The 13,838-nt window shown below is 30.6% G+C and overlaps 1 pseudogene; it reads left to right on the forward strand.

Annotated features, from left to right (window-relative positions):
- Positions 1-262: 262 nt before the first annotated feature.
- Positions 263-3,985, forward strand: LOC107919332 (U2 small nuclear ribonucleoprotein A'-like; annotated as a pseudogene).
- Positions 3,986-13,838: the final 9,853 nt, after the last annotated feature.

A 13,838-nucleotide genomic window follows, 5' to 3' on the forward strand; every position in this document is an offset into this window, starting at 1 on the left:
ATAAGAAATAAAATTAAAATACAAAAATAAAAATGAATTAAAAAAATAAAAATTATAATTTTATCTAATTCTTATAAATATTACTTAAAAATTTTAGAATTATTTATTTAAAACTTTTATCAAAATGTCATAGTTTAACTTCAATAAATTAATTTTTTTAGTGGCGTTTTTACAAAAAACGCTAAAATTACGCATTAAAATTTAATAAAACGGTAATTTTTAGTGATAAAAACGCCACAAAAAAATCATTTTACTTTAAAAAAAATCGCCTAAACATAGTTAAAAAGTTCTCATTTTTCAACCAAATCCAAACCCTAAACTGCGCCTCTCCCAATTTCTTCTTCTTGGTACTCTTTGTTAGTTCATCACATGATAGGCTCTTTTGTCTCGGTTTACTTACGATGGTAGATTAAGAGATGATTCCAAGTTTAGGGTTCATTGAACAAAGAAAGCGGCGGTGGTTTAGGGTTTTAGCAGAGCAAAAACATAGAAAAGGAGGAAGTAGGTAGGCATGGTGAAGCTCACGGCCGACTTGATTTGGAAGTGTCCTCACTTCTTCAATGCCCTCAAGGAGCGAGAATTGGATCTTCGAGGTGCTGCTTCGCCCTTCTTCCGCTCTAACCCTAACCCTCATCATAATAATGTTCTCAAAATTCCCTTTCCTTTTCCCCCTTTCAGGTAACAAAATTGCTGTAATTGAAAACTTGGGTGCTACTGAGGTGTGTATTACTTTGTTTGTGCCAGTTTTTAGTGCATTCGTAGCTTTAATTTACTTGTGGGTTCTTTTTTTTTGTTACATTTGCTAAATTGATAGGACTAATTCGATACCATAGATATTTATCTGACAATGAGATTGTGAAGCTGGACAACTTCCCTTATCTTAAACGCTTGGGTACTTTACTTATAAACAACAACTGAGTTACTCGTATCAATCCCAATATTGGGGGTAAGCTTTGAATCAACACTTCAATTTCCCTTGTACTTTAGCATGTGCCCTTTGCCTTTTGGTGTTGCCTCTTGGTAGGAAGGCTCTTATGCTGTTCACATTTCCTTTTCTTGCAGAGTTCTTGCCAAGTTTACATACGTTGGTTCTCACAAATAACCGGCTGGTGAACTTAGTGAAGATTGACCCTCTTTCATCACTCCCTAAGCTGCAATTCCTTAGCCTATTGGATAACAATATTACAAAAAAACCTAATTATAGGTTATATGTGATTCACAAACTCAAATCACTTCGTGTTCTGGATTTCAAGAAAGTCCAAGCTAAGGTGATTGGATATGCTAAACTATTATTTTGTCCTTTTATACGGTTTTAATCTGTTATGTTATGCATATGCTGTTGCCTATATGAAATTGCTGTGTTTAATTGAGAAACTTCTAGCGGCATACTTGTATTTATTCTCCTGATAGTATTTGCCTGACTGAGCCTTCAGCTTTGTAAATCTGAACTTCCTTTTTGACATTTTTTAATAACTTCATGGTTTGGTTTGAATATATATTTTACAGCAGCAAGTGTAGGTTCACGTAATGCTGTTATGTGGTGACTGACTGAGAATTAGATAATCGATGGAACACTATTAGATGTTAGAATGGTATCTTATTCTTTTCTGGCCTAGTCAGAATATGTTTAATGTTTACTATATTATTATTTTAATATTATATTATATTTAATAATACTTTTATTATTTAATACATTAGCAATAGTTTTTCATTATCAAAATATAACTTTCTTTTGAAATATTAAAAATAAATATAGAGTCAAAAAGCTTAAAATTGGCATATAAGATTTAGCTTTTATTTATTTTTACTATTAAAAAATTATTATATTTATGAATTATGAACCTTTTGATTTTAATTACTGTTAAATTCTAAATTACAAGATAATTCATAGTTAACAACTCAAAAGATAAGTAATACGCATCCAATATTATTATAGCATTTTTATTTTTTGATATTATATATTCTAGCTTATCCAAAATATAAAAATAATGTTTACTATAATTTATTTATTTATTTATTTATCTTATTATTTTTTTAAGACCTATACTTGTGTGTTCATTTTGTCATGGAAACTTGTTTTTCATGTTCATGCAGGCAATACCATAATAAGCTAGTACAAGAAATTTATTGAATGGAGAGCCTTAGCTAATTTAGGCTTTTTAATGTCAGAAACTTCTTACGTGCCAAACATACACGGATAAAGAAGGTATCAGGCATCAGCAGTTGTTGGCATTTATCCCAAGACATCACAAGCACTACATTTTACCGAGTAAGAGTAGTTGATAGAGGCATTCTTTTTTTCCTGGAAGCTAATTAGTTGCTATTAAAGTTATTGATTTAGAAGAATCGTAATTGGATACCTTTGTTATATTTTCCTTGATTTATTCCTCATTAAATGTTAAATGTTTTGACTTTCTGTTGCAAAGTCTTGTCTTTTCTCACTTTCCTGTGTTTATATTACACAGGTAGCAAACAAACTTTATCAGCTGAGCTACATTTCAAGAAAATGTACATTTTTTTGACATTTTTTAATAAATAAATAAAAAAATGGGGCTAAAAGTATGAATGAATTTATGAAGCTAACGGATTGTAAAATGTTCTATTTGGTATAATGTGCATAGTCAACACAGTTAGCAGTTTAACTTTTATGATTTCCAAACACATTTCCCCTTCCTTTTTTCTTACTATGTAAACCCTAACCATGCAATCTCTAGATATATTCATGCCAGCATCTTGCTGGTTTCTTCTAAACATTCAAGTTCTGAATTTGAAATAGCGTTTCATCTAAATGTCATAATCTATTGGTTCCAGCTTTTGATTGTTCTTAAATGTACTGTACTTTGTTTATAGTCAAATGTCTCATGATGGTTGCCTACTTGTGTAGGTCCAATCTACATCTAATGGAGCTTATTCCACTCTATCAAACCCCCTATGAGAGGAGTCTGCTCAAAATTCTTCAAAATACTCTAACAGACAGAGGTTTGCTTTTATTTTCACTTTTGACATTAACTGTATTGTTAATGATGCTGACAATTCTAGCTGGCTTTTCAATTGTCAGCATACATCCACCACTTGCCTTTGGCTCATCGCCTAATCTTGAAGCCATTGCACTTGAAGCAAATACGTCTAAGGATCAAGATGGAGATAGTTATTTACATGACAGTTCACATCTTTCCCGGTATTTAACTATTTATTTATGCCTTAACATGTCCTTAGGTAAGGGCTGATTGTTTATACAAAAATTTTGGTTAAGTTAGTGGTAGTTTGGTTTTTTTGGACTTGATCATCATATACTTTTTGAATATTATGTATTGGATCTTTAAATCTTTTATTAGAATTATCCTTCTATAATAAAGGCTTAAGTCTTTGTTTTGAGTAGTAAGTCCATGGAACAATTTTTTATCCTTGTAGTCCATGTTTTATTTTGATTTTTCTATGATTAAACTCTAGTACTCAGGGCAGTAGTTGTTGGGATGTAAAATCTATTGTCTATCTGCCTAAATATATGACAAAATGCAGAAGTACATATTGGAGATACTCTCACATGCACATTCATTCGTTTGAAACACGACATCTAGTTATTTGTCTTTGAACTGAGTTGGATTTTTCCATGCTTATGTAGGAACACATGCCCTATGCCCTATTTTCGTTTAAGGACCGCCAAGGAAATTCTGAAACTGAAAGTTGATTGATCGGATGTGTATGCCGGCTTTCATCAACTACTTTCGAAGGCCTTACTAGGAATTGAAATGGTGTGCAAAGAGATTGCTTCTTCTGATCTAATTTTTCGAAATAAATACTGGACAAAGTATGGATATTTCTTGTAAGTTGCATTTACTATTGTTAGTAAAATAGGACTCTCTTCTTAGGATCTTAGTTTCTTCACTTGTATTAGACTCAATAATGGCTTGCATTGCATTGGTGTTGATTTTACCTAAATTTCGAGGTTTACAATTTTTAATTTTTATTAATTATTTACGTTTTATCAGTTTTATTAATATTTATTATTATTTAAGCTTCCTTTATTTGCCTTCTTTTATCATTTTCATAGAAAATTTAATTTAAATAATATTTTTTATTTATCTTTAAAAGTATATTTAAAGTTCAAATTAAAAAAATAAAACATAATATAATATTTATCATAAAAATAAATATTATTTGATTAAAGTAATTTTTTTGCATGATATGTTTTTAGCGGCGTTTTTGCGAGAAGCGTCGCTAAAGGTTTGTTCTATAGCGGCGTTTGTAACAAAAGCGCCGCTAAAGGTCATGAGCTTTAGCGGCGTTTGTGATAAAAGCGCCGCTAAAGGTCATGGTCTTTAGGGCGTTTGTGGGTAAAAGGGTAAAAATGCCGCAAAAGTTAGCGACACGTTCAATAGCGGCGTTTATGAAAGCGCCGCTAAAGGCCTAAAAAAGTGCCGCTAAAGGCCTGTTTTGTTGTAGTGTATGGATGATTATTCATTGAGGTTGCATTGATTAATTCGGTTTATGTGATAGAAATGTCAAGAACATTTGTCTTTGATATGTGATGGTCATGTAATGCCCTGAAAATTTGTTTATTTGTGTGGTTTAAAATGTATCTATATTTTGTTATATAACTTATTTTGTAATCTATTTGAAAAATGATAAAAATTAATTCGGTTACTATGTAAGGTGAATTATGATTTGTGAAGCATATCTATATTCGGCACTAATGGATAAAATATATTTATATCATGGGTGAATGATTAAACACTAGGGTTAGTATAAAGTGTATATTTAGTAAGGTTTGTTGGAAAAGAAATAATAGGTTTTGATTTATATCGAATAGAGAAAATTTGTACTATCTTTGTGGCTAATTTTGTTAGCTTTGTGGGAGATGAATGGATAATGTATATATGTGACAATTAGCTTACTAGATAGTGAGTAATTGATATATTGCATTAGTTAAAAAGGAAAATTTGACGATATGAGAATATGTAATGATACGGATAAATTCAGGTACTCAGGATGAATTCAACAAGTAAGTGAAAATTTATAAATTCATACGACGAGGAAGTGAAAGATTGTGAGTATATTTAGCCAAGAAAACTCTAATTAACGACTAGAGAATAACAACTTGAAAGTTTTAATTTAGATGAAATTTTACAACTTGGTTTACTACGGTTAAAAGTGTGTGATATCTCCGATCTCTAACGAAATTGTTTTGTTAAAACAGAGATAATTTTCAACTGAGTTATTTTCGATAATGTTGAAAATGATATTAAAATAAATGAAATATGTTCACGTTATGTTGGAATTTGGAAAGGTAAGAGTAAAAAAAATTCGTGTTATGTATGTGTTCATGCATGAAAAGAGATGATCAAAAAAAAAATTATGTTATGATAAGCTCATCCGAAAATGTTGGTAATTATATGATGCTATATGCTCAACATATTTGATTAAGTGAATATGGTAAGTGAATTTACTTAAATAGATGGAATGTATGTTTATGTATATCTGCTTGAATAAGTGAAATCAATATGTGCATATGGTAGAATCTTATGTTTAATTGTTAAGTTAAAAATAATAAGGTATTTTGTTTTATGACTTTACTATTAAATCATGAATATTATAATAGTATGAAAATTGAATTGGAAGATTAAATCGAGTAGAACGCAAGAATGAGTACTTTTGTTCAGTGATATGTGATTTCCGTATAAGACCATATCTGAGATATGGCATCGGTGTGATATGTGCTATTGTGTAAGACCATAGCTGGACTATGACATAGAGAAAACGAATTACTCAGTTCTGTAAGACGTTCTCTAATTGAATAAATGTCGGTAATTAAAATAGAAGCTAAGCATTAAAATTTAATTAGATATTAATATTGAACTCAAGTAAGTAAATTCATTGTGTGAAATTATGGGTGATAGAAAATATTCATAATAGATAGATGTGCTAATTTGCTTGAAATGAACTATATGGTTATGATGGAGTTACATTGATAATAAATGCAAAGTCATATATATATGTATCTATGAGAGCAAGTTAGAAGCTTTATGACCTCACCATCACCCCCTTTATCAGTATTGTTTTATGATGAAAATGATCTTGATGAGACAAATATGTTTTTCAATTGAATTAATTCTGACAGTATAGAAGTAAACACTTAAATGTTTGAGTGAAATGTATTGATTATGAGTTGAAACTCATAAAAGTATGGATCAAAGAGTATAACATTTTGTTATTGATAAATGCTATAATTATATGGACACATGAGTTGTGATATTTGGATTATGATGCTATATAGAAATTTCGATTGTGAATTAGTGGTTTGAGTTGGAATATGAATTATGTGTTGAGAACAAAAGTGATTAAAAGCAAATGTTCATTAAATGCTTTGAGAATGTGAAATTAGTAATGAATTGGCTATTTGTGATAGTATGTGTTATGCGTATTTATGTGTAGGATAAATTTGAGGCTTTATTACACTCACCCCATATTAGAAAAATGTTACAATAAAATTTGTAAGATTTTGATTGAATAAGCTTATGAGTGTAGTGTTACAGAAGTTTGTGTACTGAAGATTAATAATGTGATCAGAAAAGTGAATGAATTAGCAAATGAAGACAATATAAAGAGAAAGAGAGATATTGGATAGTTCTAAAAACTACTTAGATTATGCAATATTGGATAGTTCTAAAAACTACTTAGATTATGCAAGTTACTATCACAAAAGAAGTTAAATCCAAATAAATGATTTATTCAGGTATGATATTTAAAGAAAGAACTAACCGAAAATTTGTCTAGATCGATTTCTGTCAGTAAAGAGATAATGTGAAAATTTTTAATGACAGAATTAGACGGTGGAATAATATTTGTATGGTATTGATAGCTGAGTACAGTGGCTATAATTGGGTAGTTACTATGATTTCTTTTGAATATTCTGTCTGTACGATTATCCTCAGAATTATATGTGACTGTGTAGTTCAGAAAGAATTCTTATCGTATGAGAATATTAGCTAAACATATTAATAGATGAAGGTATTATTGGTCTGTTTGGGTTATATTCGACATTGTCATGTCTTTTTATCTGGTATTTATTTCCTTGTGAGAATATGAAAATCAACGGTAAAGTTTGTATAAGGCTAATATTTTGTTTCTACTAGCTATTGTTCTGTTGAATATACGTGAATATTATATTGCTTCTATTACTTTGAATTCTAATATCTATAAGAGATCTTGATCTTTTTAGGCATCTTTTGGGATATCATCGAAATTGATATTATTTTATATAATGGTAGTGGCTTCTATATAATGATATGTCTGGGTTATATGAGTTTGAATATATCTACCGGATTTGAAATAAACTTTGAGTATATATATAGATTGAGGTTTAATCTGGAAGAAGAATATATATTCTTGAGGACTTGATACAGAATTATATCTATCGTAATGATTCTAATTGAGAAATGTTGTGGTAAATTAAAGTAAATCTGATTGTTGAAGCTTTCTTTTGCACGAAAATATTGTCAACTGAAACATCTGTTATGATTCAGCCTGAGTTGAATAAATAGTTATTGATTATCAACATACGTTAATGAACTGTTTGAAGAGTGTTCTAGTGAAAGAGTGTACAGAGGTATTTTGTGATTTCTTATAGTTAAAGCTGAAGGAAAAGAGTTATATGACATATTTGATGACTATAGGGGTTTAAAATGTTTAATGTCAATGAAAAATCTAAAGTTATGTCTGAATTTGAAATGTATTGAGTGGAAGAAAATCATTAATCTACTTTTGATAAGATTTTTGGGGACGAAAATCCCTAAAGGGGGAGAGTTGTAATAGCCCGATTTTAAGCCTAGTCGGAGCAGTGGTTTCAGGACCACAAATCCGATGAGGAAAAATTTATTTCTTATTATATTTTTATGGTAAACAATTTCATGGAAAGATTTCGTGAAAATTTCGTTCGAAAATTTTGACGTTTGAGCACTCAATTTAGTCAAAAGGGCTAAATTGTAAAAAGTGCAAAAGTTGAGTTCTAGAAGTTAGAGGTGTCAAATTGATATGAAATTTTAAATTGGAGGTCCTTAAATGGTAATTAGACCATTTTTTATGTTATGGACAAAAATGGACATGAAATAGGTGAAATAGGATATTTTTAAGTTAAGAGAATTTTGGTAATTTGGTAATTAAAACAAATTAAAAAGACAAAATAATGCCAAAATCATGATCTTCTCCATGAGTTCTGGCCGAATATCATGTGGACTCCATGGCTAGGGTTTGTTCATTCTTTCAAGCTTCATGGTAAGTCTGTTCTAGCCCCGTTTTCTCGTTCTTTATATTTTTAGAATCTCGGTAACTTGCTTAAGCTATTTCTATCATTAATTCGAGCTAGAAATTATGTTTGAAAAATTAACCATAGATGAAAAGTGTGAATTTTGATGTTTCATGATAGAATATGAAGCTTAGAATTATGTTAAACGATTTTTGCTAAACGATTTTCAGTTAAAACGAGTGAAACGGTATAATTGTTAAAAATTATTATTGTTCATAAGTGCACTTTAGAGCAAGAATTTGATGTTGCTATAGAATAAAAAATTGTTCAGCATGTCATAAAACATAAGAAAAAGGAATAAAATTTAATTTCTGAGCATAGGGGGAAAATCATAATTTTGTGAAACTTTAGGGGCAAAAATTTAATTTTGCCAAAATGTGATTTTTTGACTGAATTGAATAATGTGAGTGTAAAATAAGTTAAATGTGTTATTATAAGTCAAGAAAGACAAGGAATTGACTTTGATTAGTGAAAAAGAAAAAAATGAGAAAAAAATGAGAAAAAGTGAGAAATTTCCCGATTGAATATTCGGAATAAAAAGGGATACAAATGAAGTGACAGAAATGATCACATGTGTGACATGGAATGTGTGTAGGTCACTATGTGAAAGTGAAAGTGATGGTCACGTGTGTATTACTATGTGTAGGATACTACATGTATCAGAATGAAAGGTCGCATGTGTAGTACTATGTTCAGGCTACTATGCGTACCAGATAGCTTCGATCACGTGTGTAGTAGTATGTGCAGGCTACTACATGTATCAGATATTAATGGTCACGTGTGTAGTACTATGTGCAGACTACTACGTGAACCGGAAAGTTTGATCACGTGTGCAGTACTATGTGAAGGCTACTACGTGTATCGAATGATAATAGTTAAATGAGTGGTACTATGTGCAAACCACCGAATGTTCGCTATTATACCGACATGTTTAATGGGATATGAGAAATTGCAAACCAATAAGAATATGTGATTGAAATGCGATGAGTTTCAAAAGAGTCATTGGAGTGATGAAGTTTTGTACCGTGCTTACAAAATAAATTGTTATAATGTTATGTGAATAGTGAATTTGAAACAGAACAGATTTGGATAGTGACAGTGACATTAGTTTGAAAAATCACCAAACATTATAGGAATTGAGTTAGTGGTTTATTGAGATATGGAATTAAAGCTTAATGAGTCTACTTTTACATAAAAGAAACAGAGCAAGCAAAAGAGTTATACATTTTGAGATATTTGAATTTTAGTGAGGCAGGGTCGGATTGATTTCAGAATCCCCTATTCTTTCTTTGGAAAATAATTAAAAATTGTACAAAAATAATTATGAGTTATAATTTATATTCTTAGAAATATTAATGAGTCTATTTTCAAAGGAAATAAAGAGAAATATCATTCGAAATTTGTACAATGAGATAATTCATTTTTTGTGAATAGAGGTCAGAGATGTTGAGCAGTGAAACAGGGGAATATTTAAAGAATAAACTGTACTAATTGGCCAAGTAAAAAATTCTGAATATTTTATGGTAATAATACATGTGAATATATTTTTGGAGAAAATTAATGGAACTTAACTTAGAGCTCTATAGCTTCAAATAAAAATGATTTAGTGACTCTGACTCAAATAGACAGCTTTGAATTTAAATATAAGTGAATAGTGAAATTATGTGTAATGCTAATTAAGCATGTTTTATACATAAAGGATGTGAAATTTAGAGGAGGAGGAGGATAATAAAATGTATGAATGAATTGTGTATAAATTGTCATATGCTCGATTATAATCGGTAAATGTTAAATTGAATGGTAAATATGTATTGATACTGAAGGACTATTGCGTTATTGAAAAGAAATTGATCAAATGTTTAAGAAATTTAGTCATGATATTTATATGTGTGAAAATAATGGTATATGGATGATTATATCATTGAGGTTGCATTGATTAATTCGGTTTATGTGATAGAAATGTCAAGAACATTTGTCTTTGATATGTGATTATCATGTAATGCCATGAAAATTTGTTTATTTGTGTGGTTTAAAATGTATCTATATTTTGTTATATAACTTACTTTGTAATCTATTTGACAAATGATAAAAATTAATTCGGTTACTATGTAAGGTGAATTATGATTTGTGAAGCATATCTATATTCGGCAATAATGGATAAAATATATTTATGTCATGAGTGAATGGTTAAACACTTGGGTTAGTATAAAGTGTATATTTAGTAAGGTTTGTTGGAAAAGAAATAACAGGTTTTGGTTTATATCAAATAGAGAAAATTTGTACTATCTTAGTGGCTAATTTTGTTAGCTTTGTGGGAGATGAATGGATAATGTATATATATGTGAAAATTAGTTTACTAGGTAGTGAGTAATTGATATATTACATTAGTTAAAAAGGAAAATTTGACGATATGAGAATATGTAATGATACGGATAAATTCAGGTACTCGGGACGAATTCAACAAGTAAGTGAAAATTTATAAATTCATACGACGAGGAAATGAAAGATTGTGAGTATATTTAGCCAAGAAAACCCTAATTAACGACTAGAGAATAACAACTTGAAAGTTTTAATTTAGATGAAATTTTACAACTTGGTTTACTACGGTTAAAAGTGTATATGTTCTGGTAATACCTCGTACGCTATTCCGGCATCGAATACGGGTAAAGGGTGTTACAATTGTTTTGAAGAAGACTTTGTTTAACGGCTGCTAGACTTTTTAAGCAAAGGTAAAATGGGATTTTTAATTTTTTTAGGGTTTTTTTATTATAAAAAACACCCACTTAACCCTTTTATAATTGATATATATATCTGATGAATCATAATTCATTAAATATTTATTCGAACATAATAGTCATAATAGAAATTAAATAAATATAACAATTTTTTAAACCGAAAATTATAATTACATTAATTATAATAATGATTTCGGTAAACTATATTTATTTGAGTTTATATACGAACCAAAATCATATAATATGTTCCCATTATGTGTACAACAACCTTGTACACATAATATGTTCAATATTTGATTACCCAATTAAATTAATTCTCCAATTAATTTAATTCATGTGACAACCAAACACAATACCAACTATGTTTTGTTCCGTTCATTTCAACCATAGGGTGTGACCCTGTAGGTTCTTGTAAAGTTAGCAGTAATACTAGAACGATTCTAATGTTATAAACAATGAGTGGCATCTAGCAATGCATCATTGCTACCTAAGTTACAAGAAATCATGATTCGACATAACCTTTTTGCGATTAACCTTTCATGCATTAATCCTTAAGTCCTTTATCTCTAGGTTAGACACAAGTCATGGAATAGTCACACTTGCATAGTCCATCTAATATTCCTTGATATCTTGAGTAGAGTATGATATACAAATAAGTACGACATCTCATATCAGCTTATTTGAGCATGGTCATGCATTTCTAGTCTCACTCAATCAAGTGGCCTAAGATATTACTCCCTTTATGTAGGAGGGACTTGTCATATACCGATCAACCATATCCCTCTACATAGATCGTGGTATATCCAACATCAGCCTTTATAGAACAACCAGCTACGGTGTATATTTGGCTATATCAAAATATACAACTCACGATGTTGGGATACTGATGATCTCAAGTCTGAGGATCATATACATATTAATCACTATGAGTAATGTTGTGAAAATTATATAATAATCCAAGAAACATACTCATAACGGGTCAGTCCAATATGTTGTTCTTTAACATACATATTCATGCATTGATTTTGACACACCATATCAATGACAACTCTTTATCATCAATCAACTACATGTTAGTCTTAATGCATTATTTTTGTCCTAACCAACAATAATACTTGACTAAGGACCTTTTAAGAATAATCATATTATTCTCAGGACATTACTATAAAAAAATTTATTTATACACACAGAAAAGAAACTGAAATAATAATGGTAACGCCTTATATTAATAAACATGATAAATCAAGTATGTTATTACAACCATCTCATGATTGATCTTTTGGCATACTCTAACAGAATGTTACCTGTATTTCTATTATTCTGGGGTGGTCTCCCTTTCGCAGCTGTATTACTCGAACGAGTACTTTAAGCCTTTTATTTATCAGACCTTTCTGGGAAATCTCTAAGAAAATATCATAGGAACCACATTTAAAGCACGACCCATCTTTCAATCTGTATTCTCTAAAGTGTCGTCTATTACATTGCTGACATTCAGGCTTGTTGTTCTTGACACTACCCACACTCTCTACAAATGTAGCCTGAGGTTTTGAGCTCGAATGATGCTTTCCTTTGTCTCTTCCAGAATAACTCACCGAAGCTGATGAATGACTGTGGAATTCCTTTAATTTCTTCAATGGAGACGAGAATAATTTTCCCATAGGTCATTTTCTTGTATCACGTGCTTCAGAATCTGCTTTTCTTTTTGCTTTACTGAGTTCCTCGGCCTTGTGTGCTCTACCGACTAAAACAACAAATTCTTTCAGCTCAAGTATCCTAACTAATAGTTTAATATCTTCATTTAAACCATCTTCAAAATGTGTACACATGACCGCTACTGATGGTATACACTCTCGAGCATATTTGTTTAGTCGTAAAAATTCTCTCTCATACCCGAAAACTTTCATTCGGCCCTATTTCAATTCAAGAAACTCTGCGTTTCTTATCAAGGAACCCCTGACTTATATATTTCTTTTTGAACTATATCTGGAAGAATTCCCAATTCACACGGTCTTTCGATACTATCGTAATCAAAGTGTTCCACCATTGATAAGCTGAGTCTTTCAACAGAGAAACAACACATTTTAAACATTCAATCGGTGTACATGATAATTCATCAAAAACTCTAATTGTATTTTCCAACTAGAACTCGGCCTTTTTTGGATCATCTTCGGCTATACCACGGAACTCTTCAGCCCCATATTTTTGAATTTTATCAATCGAAGGTTTGCTTGTATGTGTTTGTTCCAAACCCTAAGGAACTACAGGGACAAGTTGGGGTATGGTGGGGGTGGAGGTTGTTGAGCCATTGTGTTCGTTCTCATGAAGCATGTAAACCATCTGGAAGAAGGATTCTTTAGCCTTTCCTCCCTGACCCTCAAACACAGGCCTACTACCACTAGAAGCTGCTTCGTGAATTGAGGCTTGTGCGTTACTTTTAAACTTCTCTGAATTGACTCGGTTGGACGACATCTTATCTATAAGAAAACAAGTTCAATTTAAGTCAGGAGTTATCACACTATCACATGGTATATAATGACATGTATTTCTAGACTCCATACATGCTACGTTCAGTCTGAGAACCGAATAAATCGTAGCTCTGATACCACTAAATGTAACACCCTTAACCCATATCCTTCATCACTTTAAGTTTATGGAGCATTACCGTACAATTAGAAGATTTAAACTTAATTACATTTAATAATAGAAACATATCATGAACCAATCATATACATATATTACTGTCCCTAAATTGAGCCCTCGAGCCCTAGAAATACCTTAGAAACGATTCAGGACCAATTTGA

Source organism: Gossypium hirsutum, chromosome D13, assembly GCF_007990345.1.
Source record: "Gossypium hirsutum isolate 1008001.06 chromosome D13, Gossypium_hirsutum_v2.1, whole genome shotgun sequence".
In the NCBI taxonomy this organism is placed as follows: domain Eukaryota; kingdom Viridiplantae; phylum Streptophyta; class Magnoliopsida; order Malvales; family Malvaceae; genus Gossypium; species Gossypium hirsutum.